The following is a 16,581-nucleotide window of genomic DNA, read 5'->3' on the forward strand; positions in this document are numbered from 1 at the left end:
CAATTGAAAAAGGCAATGGAAGGCTCATAAAGTAAAAATCTTGATCCTACAGTAAAAAGCCCCCCAAAAGAACTGTATATTTCTGTCAATAGATGAATTAATGAAAAGATTTTATAGCGCATACTGTAGCTTCTAACACTGTTGCTGGAGGAAAAAAGATTTTAATATCCAAATCAAGAGATCCTGAGAGATTCACAATTGTGTTAGATCAACAAACTTCAAATAGTAAGTTATAATTTTGTAAGATCAGTAAGCTGATTGAAAGGCAAAAGAGAACATAAATATTAGCTGCATGTACTGAAGATAAAGAAAACAAGGAATGCTGAAAAAATACAGACTTTGTGTTGATAACTAAATATATATTCACTGTACACAGCAATCTAGACGATAGATAATGTTTTAACAATTGTGTAGTTATATGGTCTACACACTTGACTGTACCAGTTCTCCATAGTGAAAATTATTACACATTTAGAGAGCTGTCTGATAGTACATTTATGAGTGACTAATAGCTCCTATAGAATGTAGATCTTTAACACTGGCTTTGTAGTTGTGGATTTTATGCTCCTCCCCTGCCCTTTGAATATCATAATATTTCGATGAACTCAGGGGTGATCACATTCAATAACCAAAGCATATCTTTGTAACAATTTTTTTTGTAAGAATGATGTTTTCATCCTTCTAATTATCACAAATATATGGGGAGTGTATATGTGGTTTTTTGTCCCCAGTTGAGCTACAGCAAAAGTTATTTACTGTGGGCTCTCATCTTTCTACCTGCTCTAGAGCCTGCTTCTTTCTGCATTAGTATCATTTCACTCAGAATTTGGATGAGAAAACCACTGAGCTTCACGCACTCCTTCCTTTCACCCAGCTAGTTCACCGGATGACATGGCAATGCAAAAAGACAAGCTCCAGAGAACACAGAAATCTACATGATTTTGCATTTCAACAGAACAACAGAATTATTATACAGAGGGAAGTCTCAGTCTGCTTGGAAGACTCATGTTTGACTTAAAAGACACATTGTTTCTCAAAAACCAAAATAATTTGTATTTATTTTTCAGGTTGTAGGAATCCTTTCCCAAGATTTTAGGGTCTTGGGCTTCCCTTTCTATTAAGGTCAGTAAAAGTAGGTACTTGGACATTTAAGAAAGAAAGGATACCACAAAGTAAATAGTAAGATTTTAGGAAAATATAGATCTAATCTTAAAAATTGCTTTTATTCAGAAAATAAAAGAAAACTGGGACTAATCTCTGGGAGAGGTCCAGACATTTGGGTAATATTGAACAGACACGAAAAGAGAACATGACAAGTCTCAAAGATGTTAATGCTGTTTACTAGTGCTGAGCTATCTTCCTCAGAAATATGGCCTTGACAGTCCATGTGTGACCCAAGAACCTCTGGATGCCAACTGGCAGAGGGCACTGGAGTACATAGGGATACCGAGATCCCTGGGGATCACAAACAGAATGTCATGTAAGATCGCTAATGAAAACTTGTCTCATAGGGCATCATAACCATTACAAGATGTATGTACAGAGAATATGTGAGGAGTTAGTACATTAAAATATATGTTGTCTAGATCTGTAGTTAAAAACATGTCACTCAAAGGTAGCATGTCTTCAGACAAACCCCTCTAGCATGTCTTCAGACAAACCCCTCTAGACTTATCTCCAGGGGCGACCATTATGTATTGTTAAGGCAAGATTATGTCACGGAGGTCATGGAAGTCATGGATTTCATGATTTCCAGGGATCTCCTTGACATTTTCTGCATCAGCCCCTGGGCGATGGGTCTGGAGTTGTCAGCCAGTGGGGGCCCTGGAGCTCCCAGCTGCTGCAGTGGTGTGGGGACCCAGAGCTCTGAGAAGCTGTGGGTGATAGGGGCCCCCACAGCTTTTGGGCAGCAGGGGTCCCCGTAGCTCTCAGATGCCACAGCTGGCGCGGGGACCCTGCAGCTTCCAGTTGGCAGTCCCAGAGCTCTGAGCCACTATGGGCAGTGGGGGGCCACCAGAACGCTGAGTCGCCACAGGTGGCGGGGGGCCGGGCAGAACTGTCATCCACAGCAGTGGCCAGTGTTTGGCCTCGCGTCTCCCCATCAGCCCCATTTTATCACAGTTATTTTTAGTAAAAGTGAGGGACAGGTCAGGGGCTTCCATGAATTTTTGTTTATTGCCTTTACCTGTCTCTGACTTTTACTAAAAATAACTGTGACAAAATCTTAACCTTATGTATTGTCATACAATAGAAGTCTGTTAACATTCTGAGTCAAATGCTAATGAAGAGCTGGTGGAGACTTGAGAAGGAAACTAATAGGAAGAGGTAAACAGTGGGGCAGTGGGGGAACCCTCTCTTGCATAGGCACCGACTTATATGGGGCTCTGGGGCTTTAGCCCCATGAATAAATCCCAAGCAGGGGGGCTCTGCCCAATTTTTTTTTTCCTGCTTGGGCTCCCCCCCCGCTGCCCCGCCCCCGCCAGGCTGCCCCCAGAGCCCTTTCCCAGCCAGCCGCGCCGAGAATCAGAGCTGGGCTGCCTGCTGCCTGCGCAGCCCAAGCCCAGAGCCCTCTGACTGCGGCGGCTGCGGCTGGGCTCCCTCTGGCCTCCCAGCAGCCCAGAGCCCCCTCTGATTCCCATTCTGGGCCGGCTGCTCCAAGGGCTCCTCTGGCTCCCTCCAGCCCAGAGCAGCCCAGGCCCCCCGCCCTGAGCAGCGCTCCTGCCTGGCGCTCTGGCTGCAGCCAGGCAGGCAGGGCTCAGCGCCCTCCCCCTCATTGAGGGTCTTAAAGGGGCGGCTCTCCCGGTCTCCCCCAGGCAGTGCAGCCCCCCCCCTGCCAGAGCCTGATTGGCTGGAGGGTTCTGTTCGCTGCAGCCAGGCCAGCCAGCCAGCCCAGATGCCCTCCCGGCCGGCTGGGTGGGCTGGCTCTGGGCTAGTTCTCCCTGCCTGGCTGGCAGGCAGCCCAGCCGGGGCTGGGATTTAAGGGGGCTCTGGATGGGGGCTCCTGCCAGCCCAGAGCCCCAGCCCCCCACCCTCCCCCCCGCTGATTGCCCCTCCCCCACCCCCCCCCCCCCCTCCCCCCACCCCCCCCCCCCCCCACCCCCCCCCACCCCCCCACCCCCGCCCCCCCCGCCCCCCCCCCACCCGCCCCCCCCTAACCTACCCCCTCCCTTCCTACTCCTCCCTCCTCCTTCCCCTTCCCCCCACCCCCCCCCCCCCCCCCCCCCCCACCCGGCCGCCCCCACCCCCCCCCCCCCTCCCCTACCTGTCCCTGCCCCTACTCCCTCCTCCTCCCCTGCCAATGCTGCCCTGTGCCCCCCCTGCCCCTCTCCATCTCTGCCCCCCCCAACCCCTCCTTCCTTCCTCCCTCCCCTGCCCCCTCTCCTCTTACCTCACCCCCAAACCCAATGCTGTGCCATCTGCCCCTCAGATCAGAGCTCCTGCCTCCCTCCCCAGTCAGTGCCACATTGCCCCCCCACCCCCCCACAGCCACCCCCCCCCCACCCCCAGCTCAGCTGCATTTGATTTTCAAAAGCAAGTGCTCAAGCTCGGTTTGGGCAGCTTTACTTCATTTCCCCCCATCAGGTTTCCAGAGTGGTGTGCCTGAAGCCAAGAGAAGAACAGAGAGAAGAGAGCCTCAGAGAGATGGAAAGAAGTGAGAGCCCTGAGGGAGGAGAGAGTGTGAGTGCCTGGATGCTGTGGAAGTGCACGGTGTGGAGGGGCGATGCTGTGATGCTGTGGACATCTCCTACATAAGCATACTGACTCTCTCAGGGCTCTTCCTCTCCTGAGCTCTCAGTGTCTCTGGGCAGATGCACTTTCCTTTCCTTCTCTGCTCATGGGCCATCCAGCATGCCATGCATCATCTGCTTCCTTCCCGTCTGCTGTCTGCCCTGCAAGAGTCTGTCAGAGGCAGTCAGACTGCACCAACACTCAGAAGAGACAGTAGAGTCAGACAGAGAGCCAGACAGTAAAACAGAGGGAAACATAGAAGCAGAGCACACACACAGAACACAGTTGGAACAGAACCAGAGCAGAATCTCCAGGTTGGGGGTGGGGGGGCCGGAGGGGTCTCTCCACCTCTCCCCAGTCTCTCCTCAGCCCTCCCCCTCTCTGGCCTCTGTGTCTCTCCTGGCTCCTCTGCCTCTTGATCTCTTTGCCTCCAACCCACCCATCTGCATCTTGTGGACCACAACACACACACTTGCAGGGGAGAGAACAGCACCAGTATTCATTTCCAGATTCAAATACACAAGCACAAACATTATAACATAAACACAATTGATATATGTATGCTTGTGCTTTGCATTTTCAAGTTTTGCTTTCTTTTTTTACTTTTTTATTGAGTTTGTGTAGCTTTTTGGCAGCGTTGGGGCTTTAGGGATATGGGGCACCAGCGGGGGGGGGCCACACCATTTTCCAATGCTCTTGAGGTGAACATCAAAGGTCTGTTCTGGTATATTGAGAGGTGCAAAGAGACACTTTGGCATCCTTCACACAGGAAGTAAATGAACAGCGAGTTTGCTTTATGGAAAAAGAAATCTCACCCAGGCTTGGCTGAAAACTCAGGAGAGATCTTTGGGTGAGAAAAGCTTCTTTAGACAGAAAGGTAACTTATTAGTTAAGTTTAGGATTTAGAATGCACTTTATGATGTTGCTTTATATGTAACCATTTGTTCCTATCTCTCTCTCTCTGATTTCTATTTGAATCTCTATTCTTTCTTAAATAAATTTCCTTTTGTTTTATAATTGAACTCAAGTGCTCTTTGTAATACAGGAAAGGTGATCTAAAGTAAAGCTGGTACACTGTTCCTTTGGGAACAGAGGATCTGGGATCTCTGTGGATATCCAGTGGTTGGGGGCTAGATACAACAGGGGGACACTTTTGAATGGACTTGGGGTGGTGAACAATCTGTAAGGCAGATAGGGCTGGTGTAGTCCAGAGGAGAGTGCTTGAGTGTCTGAGAGGCTGATTGCGTTAGGGAGCTAGCATTTCTCTGGTACATGCAAGACTCCCTCACACTGGAAGCACGTGGTAACAAAGTGACTCACAGCCCTGGGTGTGCTAAGAAGCATCATAACATGCTACCCCAGTCTGTCACTGCTGGGGTGATTCTTCCAGCAGTTCTGTTTCAGTGTTTTGAATCAGCAGGAATGACAGGAGTTCCTCTGTAGGCAGATGTCATAAAGCTACCAAGTATTTTATTGTATACACATCTGTACTATTCCAGTGCCATCTCAGATGAATCACCATTCTGTACTCACAAGAGATTGATTCATATCTCAAAACATGCATCTTTTCATACAAATGCTACTTCAACAACACTAGGGTTTCCAGATAAGTAGCAAGATTGACTCATTGCCTTGACGTACCACCCTGATTTCTTCCTCTTCAATTACACTCCATTAGCTCTAAAATATTTGATGGTTTGCAATGGCCAAAGGTAAAAATTCACCAAGCTACTTACTGAAGAATCATTGATTTTTTTTTAAATGATAAGGCCAGAAGGAACCATTATGATCACATAGTCTGACCTCTCTGTATAATATAGCACATAGAATTCCACCCAGTAATTCCTGCACCAAGTCCTTAACTTCTAGCTGAGCTAGAACATATATTTTAGACAGACATCCCAGCTAAATTTACAGAGGTCATGTGATGGATGATCCCCCAGATCCCTAGATAAATTGTTCCAGTGGTTAATTACCCTCTGTTAAAAATGTGTGCCTTGTCTCTAGTCTCAGTTTGTCAAGTTTCAGCTTCTAGCCACCATCAGATCTTGTTATGCCTTGGTCTGACAGACTAAAGATCAGTCTACTTAAACTTTGCAATTTACATTTGTGTAAAACCAGAGTATTTACACTGCCCTCAGTCTCAGGTGAATCACAGTTCTATAATCTGTTCCCTTTGCTTGAGATCCCACAATGCTGAGAACAGTATAAATGCTAGAACTGTGTAACTGAGAGGTAGAATTTATTCTTGGTGTTTTCTGTGACTGCTAATTCCAGAAGAAAACACTAGATTACATTATAAAATTAATTAATTCCTGGGAAAACCCTATTGCTGAAATGCAGAGCTAGGAATGGAATCCAAGACTATCCTTCTTTGTTATGCACACAAAAAAATGAAAGACCAGTGGTGAGGCTCAGAAACTTTCCTTCTCGGCTATTACAGTCTGTATTCTTATGTCTACTCTGTATTTCCTTGTTACAGAGCATGTAATTACATATTATTTGCATGATCCAATGTATATATTTATGATTGGGGAAGATGTGTATTAAAATTTCCCTTTCTAACCTTGGCTTTTATATTCATTCAGAGCCGGGGCATCACAAGGAATGTTAAAGGGGAAGGAAGGCCTTAGCTATTGCTCCCTTTGCTGTTATTGCACAGGGCAATAGGTCCTGCCCGCAGCAAGGTGTGTTGCGTAAGGGCAGGTCTACACTAGAAGCGCTACATCGATGCAGCTGAGCTGCTGTAGCGTGTCTGGTGAAGATGCTCCATGCCAACAGGTAAGCTCTCTCCCATTGGTATAATTACGCCACCTCCACGAGAGGCAGAAACTATGTGGGACAGCGGTGGGACAGTGTCTCCTGCCAACATAGCGTGGTGTAGACAGCGCTTAAGTTGCTGTAACTTGTGTTTCTCATGCGGGTGGCTTTTTCACACCCCTGAATGACATAAATTAGATCAACTTAGGAAGTAGTGTAGATCTGCCCTAAGATGCAGGAGAATATCCAGGAGATCTTGTGCTTCAGAGGGACCTATATGAGGCCCAATTCCTAACCTACGTCCCTATGACTTCTCTTTCTTGTAGTGGAAAGTAAGTTAGTGTAGCCCTTGTCTGAGTTTACTTTCACGTTTGCACCAGCAAGTGAAAGCCAAGATTCTACCCATTCTCTGCTTTTCTCTACTTTCTTCCCACCCATTTTCTTCCAGGGCAGGTATTTGGAGAGCAGGTGCTGTGCTCCACACCAGACCTGGAGCTAAGATCCCTACCAAGATCTGATGCCCTGCCATTCTCCCTCAATATGGAGCTAAGGTTCAGGCAGTTTGGTCATGGGAGTGAGGGTTCATCCAAGTTAACCGAAGGCACAGCATAGTCCACAGTGTTCTCTCCACCATAGATCCTGTTGTGGGACAATGAATGTTTCTAACTTGGGAACAACTTGATTAATCAAAGTTAATCCTTTTTTTGAATTATACTCCCCTGCCACACACACACACTAACATCCACACTGCTGAATTTCCTCACAAGTGTCGTGTCTCCTCAACAGTCTTTGTTTCCATGTTTATCAGATACAGATATGACTTACCAGCATGAAAGCCACAGTTAACCAGGCCTAATTTTGTCTGTTGCATCCCTCGGTGAAGGTGATTGGTCAGATACCACCAATGTCAGCTAAGGCCTAAGCTCTCGTTGTATTGACTTCAGAGGTACAGAAAATGGCTACAGAATCCCAGCTTCTTCACAGCCACATGGACACCAAACTCAGAATCCTTAGCACTAAAATTGCCACAATGGACTCCAGATTAAACTCAGGTGTTGCTGGCATGAGATATGAAGTGGCCAGTCTTCCCATGACAGTAGACTGTAGATTGGTTGGTGTGAAATTTCAAGTAAGTGATGGCCTCTATAATGGAAGGCATGGATATTTATTGCAAAAAATTGATGCTATCCTTTCCACTGGCCTAAGCTGACATGCCACACTATCAGATTTGCCTTTTACAATGGAACATGAGAAAGTGAATGAGGATAAATGTATAGTTACTTCAGTGTCCTCTCCCAAAGGTGTCTGCCTCATGTATCTCTGTGCCCTCTAATGGCCTGCCATTCTTCCTGGACATGATGTCTGTTGATGCCACAAAATAACATTTATTGTCCATTTCGGTGGCTGCTGATTACTTGCAACTATCAGTCATGACTCCATTGGAGCCAATATGCAGGCCAGTCCACTCATTTGAGTAGCTGCTGAGCTCCTGCTATTCTTTATGCACCTTCTGACAGAGTGAGTAGATCTTCAGCTTCTCAGCCTGGGTACATTGCAAAAGGGATGAAGTTTGTATTTAAGAAGAAGTGCTTCGCAGTGGAGGGGAGCCATCCATCACCACATGCAAGAAGACCAGGCTGGAGGGAGAAAGGGCAAGACTGAAATGTTGACAAGACCTCTGACTCACAGAAGGGATGAGATCAGATTAGGGGAGGGTGTGTCTCAGGATTTTTCTTGCTTTGAAAAGATTTGTAACTCTCTCTTCTTAAGAGTCAAGTGTCTGTGGTTAAGAATTCCTTTGCTAAGTCTGTATTCTTGCTTTCCTGTTACATTATCCCTAAAGGGGTTAAACTAGATGCTAGCATGCCTAGAGCTAGGTGGAGCCCTGGGGAGCATGTGTAAGCAACTGGGGGGTCAGGAGGTCTGAGAAAGCTAGACTGTGGAGTTCCATGTCCCAAGGAAGGTTTCAGATGATGTCTGAGCCTGGGAGGATGCCTTAGAGACCCAGAAGTAGGAACAAGACCCAGCCTAGACCCAGTTGGCTTAGAAGCACATGTAAGGCCTGTGGCCTGAAGCTCTAAAGAGTAGGGAGCTCGCTACAACCATCTGCTGGTGAGCTTGGGAAAGAGCAGTCCAGAGCTACTGCACAATTCCAGGTGGATAGAGGATCCATGGAGGAGGGAGGTCTTGGCTGGAAGCTGTTGGTGAGCAAGAGGAAATGACTGAATGAAGCAGGCCACATATGCATTTCAATTATGTGTCAGCTTGGAACATTTTGGTTCAAATTCTGTTAAGTTTTGAGGTAATAAAGCTAATTATTCTTGTCAGGTAATGAAAGGGCACTAGAACTACACCAGCTGTGCTTAGAGTGAGGGGTCACCCTAACCAGAACCTCAGTCTAGCACACTTGGCTAGTGGAGTCTGGACAAAGTCAAAGGGAGAGGGTGTTTTCTATCTTTTGGTGAGGGTGCATTCTGGATGATAAGGACTCTGATTGGGCTCGTATATACTATTAATTTATCTCTGAGGACTTTCAGAAGGGTAGCCTCTGTGACCTGAGGTGGCACAGAAGTCAGCAGCATAGCTAAGGAAATCTGCTGAAGATCCATATATCAAGCATTATTAAAGCTGAAATTACTGGGTTAGGTGGTGCAGCACGCAAAGCATACCAGGAAGCACTTTCTTTAAGGGCTGGCGACAGACCTGCTTGAACTTGGAACTCTGCCAACCCTGGACAACAGTGCCTGGGGATACAGAGGGAGAGGAGTGGGAGTGGCTGTTGAACATTGCCTTATTGAACCCTCATACTGCAGGCAGAGAACTGAGTTGAAAGACTATTGCCCAAGACTTTTCTGGGGATGGGTGAGAGGGTGTCTCGCTTAGTCATATACAGATATTGATGGTTTATTATGGCTGTTTTTTGCAACTTGAGTCTGTATTCTCCCTGCCACTCCCTCACTCCCCCCCAATAAAGTTTTCCTTTTTTTCAGACACAGACTCAGTGCTTGTGAATGGGGAAGTAGTGCCTATTAAGGGCTCACAGGGAAGGTATTTAGTTTTCCAATGGTGTTTGTTAATTGTTAAAGGAACACCTAGATGTTTGAACCTGGCCTTTGTTGATGTCACTTGGCAGAAGGCTTACATAAAGGGGACCTAGCATTTGGGTCCATTTACAACAGACTTGTGACCATCCAGAAGAGGACTAAGCCAGGTTGTAACACATCCCTCAGCCATGTTTTGAGATGTGACATGGAGTGCCACAGTCCAGGACTGAGTGACAGACTGTTCAGTAGGAAACCTGGCCACTTATTCTGCAGAATTTTTCAAACATACTAGTAGCATTCTCAGTCTCTTATGATTTCTGATAGAAGAAGAATGTTCATGGCAGCAAGGGGAAACTAAACCTCTCTCCCCACCCCCATTATCAAGAACCTTGTGGGGACTTCAGTTAGAACACTGAAGGGGCAACTTCCCACTTCACCAACAATTATAATATCAGGATTACCTGACAAACCACTCATGGTGAGGTTAAAGATGGTTTCCTGTCAGTCTGTAATAAAGTGGCATTGGAGGGATGACTGGATGCTTTGCCTTAATGATTTCATTCAATAGTTAACTTGGAGTGTTAACTTGTGATTTGGAGAAAAGAGAACAGACCCTAGTTCACAAAGCCTCCTTCAGATCCCTTGTCAAGCCTCAGGTTTTCTGCAATATATAGCTAGTTGCAAAGGGTTAGAGTCTTGGCAGTAGAGGCTTCTGATAGTTATCTAATTAATCTGTTACAATTCATTTGTGGTGTTGTAGTACCTAGAGACCCCAGTCAGGAATGAGGATTCAACTATGCAAGGCACATATAACAAAAAGATGGGCCCTGACTCAAAGATCTTATAACCTAAGTAATCTGTAATTAATGTCTCATATTAAAATAAGACTCAAGACCATTTAGCTGGGCACATAGCTGGCCTATATTCTTGCTGCTGATTTCCTTGTCTTTCCTCTCCTCCATCCCACTCCTGTCATAGTCTCTGTAACATCCACTCTTGGACTATGACCTCTGTAGCACAGGGATGATCCTTCTGTTCTGTGTTTGTCACTAGCTACTTTCATGATGCAAATAAATAATAATTAGCAACACAAACATTTGTTGAAGTGGGAACTCCAGTGCTTTACAAGCCCAAAGACTGTGAGGGTTGCAATGAGAGACAGAAGACAATTAGGGAAAAGCCAGCATTCTACCAGGCAGAGCTGAGGTGGTGCCCCACATTTCCTATCATTTGGTCCTGCTGTGGTCTGGCATGGTACAGAAATCTTTATGGGGTGGCTGCTCCAGGCACACCACTGACTTTTTCCACAATCAATCAGATACTATCATGACTACTCTAAAAACCATCTAAGTTTAAAGATCAATAAGTCACTAAAGGAAGTGAGTAAAATGCTTTTACTGAACTTAGTGATGACCAACAGCATTAAGTCTGCCAGGAGCTGGATAAATGGAGCATAGTTCACTGCGGTAGCTCATAGGTGGATGATGTAAAATATTTGTTTAGGGTCTCTCCTTCTTGGTTTCATTCACTTTCATAACTGTCTTCCAGTGTTGCCATTTTAACATTCCGGGAAGCTCATTTTTCTTTCCACTTGAATCAAAGTTCACTTTACTGAGCCAGGAGTCAGAGGCTTCAGTGAAAATAAATTATTTTAGCAGTTACAAAATATGCTTCCCACCAGATTCATTGACTGTCTCATTCTTCTGGACTGGATCCACATTCTTAATATTCACATCTGGCAGCAGCTCAGTTCTGCTGACTCCAACACCCATATCCAAGACATGAATATTAATTTTGATATGTACAATGGGTCCCCTCTCTCTCAGGGGAGCTGTGGAACCTCTGACAGCACTCAAAAGCATCAGTGCCCTTCAAGGGAACATAAGAGTTATCTGGACGTCTTGGCCTACTCAATATTTCCAAGAGTTTTTATTACAGAAAGAGGAGAAATAAAGATAAATAAACAAACATTTACCAGTGGGGAAAATTTCCTAGTCTGCCAGAATCTTCCCCATTTTTACTTTCATGGTTTCTAAAAAGGAATAAAATATAAATAAAATGGTTGATAATTTCTATAGGCTTTTGGAAGAAAAATTGTTACATTCAAATAGATACTGTACAGTTCCTATGGTTACTACTGCTTGCGGGCGCACATATTCCCCTTGGACTGACCCCCTCTCCTTTGCAACAGGCCCCCAGCTTTACCCCTTGCTGCCTACCCCATTTGCCCCTACGGCCTTTGCCCCTCCCCAGCCTCAGTTTGTTTGTCTGCCTCGCCCGTTTCCCTCTACAGATTTGTTTGCCCCTCCCCTGCCCTGAAGCCAGCCCCTGGGTCTCTCTGTCCTGCCTCCAACCTGTTTATCCCCCTCCCCCTGCGGTCCTCCCAGCCCTGATTAGCCCCTCCCCTCATGCGACAATGCCTCCTCCCATGCGCTTGTGCCCCTCCCCAATTTGAGTTTGACCCCTGGTTCACTGCAACCCCCCTCATGTTGTTACATCCCCCGATTCCCTAGTGCAGCTAGAGGAGCCGGATTTCTATCTCGAGTCAGTGACTGACCCTCCCCTCCCCAGTCCTTGATAGCCCCCACCCACCCATTTAGCCCTCCCCTTCTGGCGCCCTCCTCCCCTGCCTGCAGCCTAGTGGGGAGGAGTGGTTGCCCTCTTTCCCTACCCTCCCTCACTGTCCTCCCCCCCACCCATTATGGCGGGGGACACAGCGGGCAAGACCCCTCAAGCTGACCCCATCACCCCTCCTCCACCTGCCCCCGCGCCCACCCCTCTAGCCTCTACCTCAACCACCGCTGCCAAACCACCTGCTACTGCCCCCTCTGGGGCGCTGGCAGCAGCGAGTAACGGGGAGACCTCCACTGCTGCCATGTCCCTCGCCCCTTCCAATTCTGGGCGAGCCCCCCCAGCCAGCAGGAAAGGCCAGGGAAAGAAGGGTAAGGGCCCCACTAAAAAGATGGGGCCCTCCAGGGCAGGGGCTGCCACGACCCTGCCACCAGCCGTGGTGTCTCTCCCCACTGCTCCCTCCACCAGCTCTGCGGGTGCCCCTCCCATAGCCCCCAGGGTGTAAGCCAGGTGGCAGAGACCCCCCCTGCCTGCCTCTGCATCATCTCTCCCGACCACAGCCTCTGCTACCATCTTTAGCAGCCGGGGCCCCTTCCCTACCTTGACCAGGAAGCATGGCGTCCGTTGCCTCCTGGTGCCCTCCTTGCCCCACGTGGAGACCTACGTGTCTGGTCAGACTCAACTGGACCCTGACTGAACCAGTCAGCTTCGGACGAGGCGTACAGCAGGGGTGCCCCCTCTCAGGCCAGCTGTACACACTGGTGATCAAGCCCTTACTCTGCCTCCTCTACAGGAGATTGACAGGGTTGGTGCTGTGAGAGCTGGAGCTGCAGCTGGTCCTGTCGGTGTACACTGACGACATGTTCCTCGTGGTCCAGGACCCAGGCGACTTGGCGCGGGTGGAGGGAGCCCAAGCTTCCCACTCAGCAGCCCTCTCGCTCAGGGTCAACTGGGTGGAAGTCTGGTGCCTGGGGGTGGGGATGGGTGTCATCCCGAGCACTCCAGCCAACCGCAGCAGGCCATCCAGTGGAGCGTGTGTTCGCTGCTCTATCTCGGCGTTTACCTTTCTGCCACACATCCGTCGCCGCCAGAAAACTGGCACGGTTTAACGGGCAGGGTGACAGAGTGGCTCCGGAAATGGACAGGACTACTCCGGTGCCTTTCCCTTTGGCTGGATCCTCTGACCCTCACTCCGTGCATGGGGATCTCCAGGCCTCGTACTCCCCAGCGCATACTTCAGGAGGTGAGGGCTGCTTTGCCGCCCGCTGCTCGGGCCTATCTCGACTGGGTCTTTTGAGGGAGGGCACTGGTGCTAGTCCTGTCAATGCTCTGGTACTGGCTCAACACCCTGATCCCGGCCCCGGGCTTCCTGCCGACCTCCGGACAGTGATTCTGGAGTTCTTTTGGGCAGGACTGCACTGGGTCTCTGCAGGGGTCCTCCACCTTCCCCTGGAGGAGGGAGGGCGGGACCTGAAGTGTCTACACACTCAGGTCCATGTCTTCCACCTCCAGGCCCTGCAGAAGCTCCTTTATGGTGCAGGTAGTCTGGCGTGGAAAGTACTGGTGCACGCCTTCCTGTGCTGCTTCCAAGGGCTCCGATATGACGGCAGCTCCTTTATCTGCATCCAAGAAGTCTTCCGCGAGACCTCTTCGGGCTGCCAGTCTTCTACCAGGACCTCCTCTGGACCTGGAAGCTGTTCTCAGCAACCAGGTCCGTGGCGGACACCGAGGGAGCAGATCTCCTCGTGGAGCCCCTGCTACACAACCCCCAGCTCCATGTGCAGGTGACGGAGTTCCCATCGGTGCACCAGAAGTTGGTTCTGGCAGAAGTCACCAGAGTCAGAGACCTCCTGGACTACGACTGGGGAGACTGGCCGGATCCTCTGATGCTCACTCCGTGCATGGTGCTCTCCAGGCCTCGTACTCCCCAGCGCATACTTCAGGAGGTGAGGGCCGCTTTGCCGCCCGCTGCTCGGGCCTACCTCGACTGGGTCCTGTGAGAGGGAACGCCCTGCCCACCCCCCACCCCAAGCCCTCCGGACCTTTTCATCAGGCCCCTGCCCTGTGGACCAAACCAGCCCCCCTGCCCCTTCACTGTGAGCTGGCTGCACAATTTGCAGCCGGTTTGTTTCCAGACTGCACCAAGGAAATATCTGTACATGCTTGTGCTCCACACCCTTCACTTCCTCATCCTCGCACCCCCCTCCTGACACCTCTAGAGGGTGAGGAGCCCCGGTGGGCCAGCCTATACTCTGCCCTGGTCCCGTGGCCTGCTGGGGATATCATATGGTGGCTCCTTCATGGGGCTGTGAGCACGGGTGTGTATTTGGCATGGTTACCACCGTCCCGGACACCTGCCCTTTCTGCAGCATGAGGGAGACCCTGGCGCATGTTTACTTGGAGTGTGCCAGGTTGCAGCACCTATTCCAGCTCCTCACAAATATTTTGTTATGCTTCTGGCTGCACTTTTCCCCTCACCACCTTATCTATGCACTCCCCATCTGTGGCCCTACAAAGCCACAGAACCTCCTGGTCAACCTCTCCTGGCCCTGGCTAAAATGGCCATCTATAAAACCAGGGAGAGGAGGTTGGCAGATGGGGTCTCCTGTGACTATGGGGCCTATTTGCAATCCTCCATCCACTCATGCTTCTGGGCAGATTTCCTCTGGGTGGCGTCCACTGGCTCCCTTGACACCTTTGAGGAGCAGTGGGCGCTGTCCGGGGTTCTCTGCTCAGGGGTCCCTGTCAGGTTCCCTTTGTTTGACCCTTTGACCTCACTCCCTGTTATCTCATTAGTTGTCCCCTGGAATTATTTGGTTTCCAGGCCCTGTGGATCCTCCCCTCAGGCTGGGGGGAGGGGGTGTCGGTTACCAGTGGGTGGGCCCGCCCACTTCCTGGTTCCCAATAGGAACACTCTACTGTATCCATCTGGCCTGACCCTGTCACAACCATATTTTCCTAGTTTGCTTATGAGGTCAGTGGATGAGCTAGGTATTAGAATCCCACTCTCTTGATTCCCACTTCAGTGCCCTATCCACTAAACTATACTGCTTCCCTAATTTGAAGTAACCTGTGGCTGCATGAGGCACAAATCCTGTTTTAGGCCATCGTACTGCAAGGGCATCCAAGTTGGTGGACTTCTTTGCCCATGAGGAGCCCCACTGACTAAAGGCTTAGAAGTTACCTTTAACCATATTACTACACGAGAGAATTTTGACTTGGGCTATAAAGCCCAATCCTATGGATTCCTGAAATCAGAAAGAGTAGAAAATATGGCAAACATGTTTTCCTCCCCCTCTTCCTGGAATCTACAGTACATGGTAGTGAGGAAGAGGGGAGCAGTAGAGGGTTGGCTGATTTCTGATTGTCTGGCCTCCACCGCCATGTTTGCTTCATGACATTGCAACACAAAGATCCGCTGAGTAAAACTATCAGGGTTCAGTTCAGCAGTCTCTGCTGCTCTGATTGTTTGATGGCTTTTGGATTTCTGTCTGAATGGTTTGCGTAGCTGTAGATGACATGAAGCATAAATATATAAACTTTAGTCTATTTATATAATGTTGCTATTTGAAAGTCTGCTTAGTTTTACCCAGGTGAGCCAAAGTTCAAAATGTGATAATTCACACCATGGAAAATCATATCTAGCTTTTCTTTGGAAAAAGCTCCCTTAGCCAGAATCAAATTGTGATAACAGCTTTGAAACAGGCCAAGGAAAGAAGTAGTGACAAATGTGCCAGGCAAAAGAACACAAAAGAAATTAAATATATGTACAAGTAGTTGTTCAGGATTAGAGATAGATCTGAATCCAAACTCTGGTCCAGCACCAAACACCACTAAATTTCAGAAGTGTGTGAGGGTTCTCCATGGGCCTCTAAATCCGTTGCCTTATCAGGCTCCACCCGCAGTCGGACTTCATACTGGCCAGGGGAAGCTTCAGGTCCCAGTGAGTTCAAGGGTGGTGGCTGGTTCTCCACAGAAGCTTCCTGGGTAGGTCCTTCCTCTGCGGCCACCAGCCCAGGCTGAGCTGAGTTCTCTCCTTTTATACTCCCAGAGCACTTGGCGCATGCCCAGTACAAGGGGGGGCGGGACTTCTGCCACCAGAGCTACTGGTCTTACGCTGCTGGGCCTAGTATGGGGTGGGGCTGCCCCATCACAGTGTGTCAGATTGGAGAGGGGATTTGAGCTCTTATCTAACTCCAGATTCTGAAGGCAGGTTAATTGCTGTGGTAAGCTTAAGCAGACCCCCAGATTCAGATCCAGGGCTGAATTTCACAGTTTGGCCCATCTATACTGAAGACATGAGTGAATCTTTTAACTTTTTTTTTTTAAATTGTTCAGGTTTAGGGCCAGCTCATGGCATTTAGCTATGACTCTGAGGAGGGGGTAAAGAGTCGTGATGTCATGAGACAGTCCCTCCCAGAGCTCCAGGAAGTGCACAAAGACTTATTTCAGCATTCTTTGGGATAGTACATTGTAT

At 48.8% G+C, this 16,581-nt stretch overlaps 1 long non-coding RNA gene across 1 annotated transcript; it reads left to right on the forward strand.

Moving 5' to 3' along the window:
* The first annotated feature begins 819 nt into the window (after positions 1-819).
* LOC120387606 lies at positions 820-9,284 on the forward strand. Its single transcript, XR_005590255.1, has 4 exons — positions 820-1,480; positions 4,499-4,606; positions 6,318-6,510; positions 7,298-9,284. It is a non-coding gene; the product is annotated as an uncharacterized LOC120387606 (long non-coding RNA).
* Positions 9,285-16,581: the final 7,297 nt, after the last annotated feature.

The sequence above is a fragment of the Mauremys reevesii genome, linkage group 1 (assembly GCF_016161935.1).
Source record: "Mauremys reevesii isolate NIE-2019 linkage group 1, ASM1616193v1, whole genome shotgun sequence".
NCBI classification, from domain to species: domain Eukaryota; kingdom Metazoa; phylum Chordata; order Testudines; family Geoemydidae; genus Mauremys; species Mauremys reevesii.